This window comes from Antechinus flavipes, chromosome 6 (genome assembly GCF_016432865.1).
Source record: "Antechinus flavipes isolate AdamAnt ecotype Samford, QLD, Australia chromosome 6, AdamAnt_v2, whole genome shotgun sequence".
In the NCBI taxonomy this organism is placed as follows: domain Eukaryota; kingdom Metazoa; phylum Chordata; class Mammalia; order Dasyuromorphia; family Dasyuridae; genus Antechinus; species Antechinus flavipes.
The window spans coordinates 5,659,101-5,665,100 of record NC_067403.1 but is presented as its reverse complement, the minus strand read 5'-3'; positions in this window follow the sequence as shown (position 1 = coordinate 5,665,100).

The following is a 6,000-nucleotide window of genomic DNA, read 5'->3' as shown; positions in this document are numbered from 1 at the left end:
GCCTGGCCACACCCTCGCGTTCCCATTTACCTCTATCAGGTCCATCTGTTTTGCATTAGAGACAGAATAGCAACACACTCTTTGTGCACATTAATAAGTATAAAATGTTCAATAAAATAGTTATTAAGTGATATGCAAGAACGCTCACATTTTCATTTAGAAACACATTTACATCAATTCAGTCATTATCCCACGACCGACATGGCTGCCAGGGCATCGTCTGACAAGATCACCTTTGATTCTGTGCACTTTGGCGGGCACAGGACGCCCCTACTTGGGTCTCTCCCCTTGCTCGTTGTCCCTCTGGGATGATGGCTAGTGGCAAGATGTCAGCCAGAGAGAAGTCAGACTAAGGAGAAGGACCTTTCAAACTCCTTTCCGTTTCTTGCTCTGTAACCACTGGAAGAGACCTACCCCATGGTTCACAGTTCTGGACCAGACACAGAATATTGATCCATCCTGAAGAGTATCTTCAGGACTCTTCCATTATGTTCTTAGAAGCAAGTCCTGCACCGATGGCACTCTGTTTGTAGGGCCTGGGCTTATTGGGTAATCTCTTGTAATACCAGTTTTTTCCATTGTTCCTATCTAGATTATTAGTATCTTTCCTAAAATGTTCAGAATTTAAAACAATCAATAGGCTATTAATTAAAAATAATTATATAACACAATGATATTATGTAATATAATTATGATTAATGTCTCTACTGTTTCAGGCACTAGAGATACAAAAATAAAATAGTAGTCCCTGCCTTAAAGGAGTGATAGCATCAAGACAGAACACAGCAGGATGATCATTGCTCTACTTCTTGACATTATGCTTTATTTAATGTAAGCTGATGGCATTAGATTTTTTGGCTGTCTTATCAAACTGTTGATCTGTATTGAGTTGGTGCTCCAATTCAATATTGAGTTTGGTGAACCAAATTCAGCCTTTTACCCCTAAAACGTTTTTCCTCATAGATTGCTATCTAGCCACCCCTCTCCCAATTCTATATTTGTGTAAGCAACCCCCATTGTAAGGCTGTATATTTAAATTTTATCTCTTGGATTCAGCCCAACATTCTATGCTGCTGAAAATTTCGGACTTTAAAGAGACTGATGTAGGAACTTTTACCAGCTGTCTCGTTTTTTTTTAAAATGAGTATCCAGAAGATCAAAGCAAAGGAAAGTAACGAAGGGTCAATACGAAAGTATGGCGTGGTCCTACAAAAGTACAGTTAGCATTGGTAGAACCCAGATTGAGCTGAAGCCGCTCATGAAAGCTAGAAATGACCTCAATAGAGCTGATCCCTAAGATAAGAAAACAGTAAAACAGCTGCCCTTGAGGACAAGTTATTTGGCTCAGAGTTCCCACATCCTCAGTCAAGTTGAACTAAGTCAACTCAACTCAATGAACATAGCACCTACTATGTGTTGGACACTGAGATAAATGCTAGGAGTAAAAAAAGACAGAAAACTACATAGTAGGGGCTAAAGAAATACTTGTTGTTTGGTTAAGACTTAGGGTCAATGATCTGAAAGATTATGAAGAACAGGAAAAGTGTAAGAGGATTGAAAAGGACAATTGTTTTCATGATTTGGAAAAAAACAGGACAAAAACAGGAACTTTGGCTTTCATTCTTAGAAAAGGACAGAGCACATTATGTTCTTGAACAACCAGAAAAGGAAATGCTCATCTCTAAGAACCAGCGTGGCTATATTGAGAACAGGTCATACCAGACTAATGTCATTTCCTTTTGTTGAGCCAGAATTTGGCCCTCTCTGGTCTTTGGCTTCTCTCCCTCAACTTCTACCCAAAGTTAAAAGTGTTTTTCTTTGGAGTTATCACGGAAGAAATCTCCTTCTTCCCTCACAAATGGGACTAATGGGAAATAAGATAAAGATGAGATGCAGAAGAAAGTAGAGGTAGGGAAGGAGAAAGATCCTTCATGCACAGACCACCAAGTGTAAAGATCTTACAGAAGTCTTTGCAAATCTCCTATTCCCTGAAAGAGATGAGGAACTGTGGCTAAAGGGCCTGTCTTGGGGTCAGGATGACCTGTGTAAGTCTTACCTCTAACATACAGTAACATGAGATCCCTTAACCTCTGGAGGCTTTAGGTAACATTCCAAATTTGCAAAAAGCACTTGGCCCAGGACTAGCACATAGTAGGTGTTGTATAAAGACTTTCTTTCCTTTTCCTTCTCCGAAGAGATAGAATTCCAGATGAGCTGCACATATGTGTCAGTGGAGTGAGCTTTTACACAGGGGGTTTCCTACAGCATTGGAATCGTTGATACAGAATTTGCAATATATTTGCATTTATTTCTTTTTATGCATGCTATAGCTTTCCCAGGACGATGAAAGACAGGATGATTTACTATCTTCAAGGGTAGAGACTGTTTTCTCATAAAATCATAAATCTGGAAGCCCTCTAGTTCAACCTCCTCATTTTATTAAAAAAATTAAGACCCTTGGATTTAAACTGGCTTGTCCAAAGTCATATGGGTAGTCAGAAGTGAGATTAGAACCCAGAGCCAGTGTTCTGCCCATTGTACCATGCTACTGAATCTCCAGGTCCTGGCATATAGCAGGTGCTTAATAAATGCAGTTGCACTGAATAGAAAGGCTGGGGTGAGTTTGAAGAAGAGTAAACTCGGACACTGGTTCTTAATTGGCATCAATCTGACCATTTCCATTTTCCTTCTGGATAGAGGTAGATTGAAGGGAGTGATGATGAAGTCATTTTATAATAGGATTTTATTTATAATAGGAGTTAACAGTTATATAGTATTTATTATGTTCCAGGCATTAAGTACTTTATAACTAATATCTCATTTTATCCTCCCTACAGCCCTGAGAGGGAGGTGCTGTTATTATTTCATTTGATATATGAGAAAATGGAGCTGAGCTCATGATAAATGATACATTAAGGCACTGCTACTAAGTGACCAAAGAGGGGCTTGAATTCAGGTTTTCTTGACTTTTGACCCTATCGAGGCTCTGTCCACTATGCCACCCTTTTCTCTCCTTTGAGCATCTTTTATGCACTCACCATAATCCAGAATCCATTATGTCCATTATAATTATCTTTGTATGTATCCCAAGTCCTCTAGGACATTGTTTTTTGAGGTCAGGTTTAGAGGCTAACTTACTCCACACTTAAAGATCAAATAGAAAATACTTGAATTATTATTTCTTTGAGGAAGTAGCTCATTAGATGGGAAAGAGTAGAGAACCGACAAAATGGATAAATAATGTAAATGTAAAGGTAAGTAAATGAGAGGATCATGGAAAAATTTATCTGTCAAATCTCTAGATAAGGAAAAATTTTGTGACCAAACAAGAGATAGGATGATGGGAAGTAAAATGAAAAATTTTGATTTTATGGACTTAAAAAGCTTTTGAACTTACAAAATTAATACAGCCAAAATAAGGAGGAAAATAGGAAACTGGGTAAAACATTTTGCAGCAATTTTCTCTGATAAAGGCCTGATCACTTCAAACATATAGAGAACTGAGCAAATTTATAAACATGAGTCATTTCCCAATTGATAATTGATTGAAAGGTATAGATTCTTCAGAAGAACCAAAACTATTAATAATAATGTGAAAAGAGTTCTAAATCACTATTGATTAGATAAATGGAAATTAAAGCAACTTATAGATACAACTTTACAGTTATCAGATTGGCTAATATGACAGAAAAGGAAAATGACAAGCTACAAAGAGGAGCTGTGGAGAAACTGGGACACTAATGCACTGTTGGTGGAGTTGTAATCTAATCCATCCATTCTGGAGAACTATTTGGAACTGTGCCCAAAAAGTTACAAAACTCTGCTTATGCACATGCTTTGATCCAGCAATACAAGAGATCCGAGAAAAGGGGAAAGAACCTATTTGTACAAAAATATTTATTTTGTGGGGATGGAGGATTGGAAATTGAGGGGAAACCCAACAATTGGGAAATGACTGAGCAAAGTTATGATTATAAAGAAACTATACACTCAAAGAAAAAGATGAGCAGAACGGTTTTAGAAAAACCCAGAAAGACTTATGTGAACTGATGCAAAGTGAGGTGAGGAATCAGGAAAACATTGTCAACAGTAACAGCCATGTTATAAGGATGAGGGACGTGGCTACTCTGATTGAGACAGTGATCCAAGAACATTCCAAAGGATCCATGGTGGAAAATGCTCTTCACCTGCAGAGAGAGTGCTGGGGAGGGACCCTGAATGCAGCTTGAAGCATGCTTTTACAACTTTCTCTGTTTCCTTTCTTTTATTCCTTTTTCTCTTCCCTTCCCTTGCCTTCCCTCCTCCTTCCCTTTCCTCTTCTCCTTCCCTTTTCCTTTTCCCCTTCCCCTTTTTCTTTTCCCTCCTTCTTCCCCTTTCCCTTTCCCCTTCCCCTTTTTCTTTTCCCTCCTTCTTCCCCTTCCCCTTCCCCCTTCCCCTTTTTCTTTTCCCTCCTTCTTCCCCTTTCCCTTTCCCCTTCCCCTTTTTCTTTTCCCTCCTTCTTCCCCTTTCCCTTTCCCCTTCTGTTGGAATCCTTACTAACTGCTAACTAATTAGAGTTGATCTAATCTTACAAGAAGATGTTTTGGGCAGAACCTGAAACAAGGTACTAAGTAGAACTAATTAGTACAAAGCTTGTGTTCACACCTTTACTCATTGGAGTTCACAAGTATGCCAGCTTCACAAAGTAAACTTTCTACACCACACCTTAAAGCTCTTTGGGCCAGAGAGCACTATGGGAGAAAACCCATAATCCCTCTCTTTCGTATCCCACAATTCCTCCCTCTTGGATAAAAGAAACAGACAGAGGCTCTCGGTGGGATTTCAGTGGAGTTACGCCAGAAGCCCTCTCTCCGAGGCAAGGAGAATATATTCCACTTGGCTGCTGGTGGCAGACGAAGAGTTTTCAGAGGATAAAGCTACGAGTGGAGAGTTCAGCGGACAACCAGATTCATCTTCATCTCACCCCACTGTAGCTGGTGGCTGGGCTCCTGCACTTCCCCCACTGAGACCAAGCTGGTCTGAAAGACTCACCAGAAAGCTGGCCGAGCCCCCAGTGAAGGAGACAAGAGATTCATTCCACCTTTGTGCTGGCTGGAGGCTGAAGAAAGCAGAGGCAGAGGCTGAAGGACAAAACCTTTGGATTTGGAGATATTTGGAGGGCTCTAAGCTAAACCGGCTGTGTTTTGAGAAGAACAAGAACTCCAACATTTGAACTCCTAACACCCTTCCCCTTTTTCTTTTCCCTCCTTCTTCCCCTTTTCCTTTTCCCCTTCCCCTTTTTCTTTTCCCTCCTTCTTCCCCTTCCCTTTCCCCTTCCCCTTTTTCTTTTCCCTCCTTCTTCCCCTTTCCATTTCCCCTTCCCCTTTTTCTTTTCCCTCCTTCTTCCCCTTTCCATTTCCCCTTCCCCTTTTTCTTTTCCCTCCTTCTTCCCCTTTCCCTTTCCCCTTCCCCTTTTTCTTTTCCCTCCTTCTCCCCTTTCCATTTCCCCTTCCCCTTTTTCTTTTCCCTCCTTCTTCCCCTTTCCCTTTCCCCTTCCCCTTTTTCTTTCCCTCCTTCTTCCCCTTTCCCTTTCCCCTTCCCCTTTTTCTTTTCCCTCCTTCTTCCCCTTCCCCTTTCCTCTTCCCCTTTTTCTTTTCCCTCCTTCTTCCCCTTTCCCTTTCCCCTTCCCCTTTTTCTTTTCCCTCCTTCTTCCCCTTTCCCTTTCCCCTTCCCCTTTTTCTTTTCCCTTCCCCTTTCCCTTGCAATCGGGGTCACTTTACCCCAGGGTCACACAGCTAGGAAGTATTAAGTGTTGAGGCTGGATTTGAATTCAGGTCCTCCTGACTTCAGGGCCAGCATTCTCTCTGTTTTCTTTTGCAAAACGACTGCTAGGAAATAAGTTTTTGGTGACTTCCCCTCCACATCACACCACTTGCATTCGGAATGGGTGGAGGAGGGATAGAGGGAAGGAGAAAATCTGGAAATTAAAATTTCCAAAAAAAGAACGTTAACTTTTTGCCT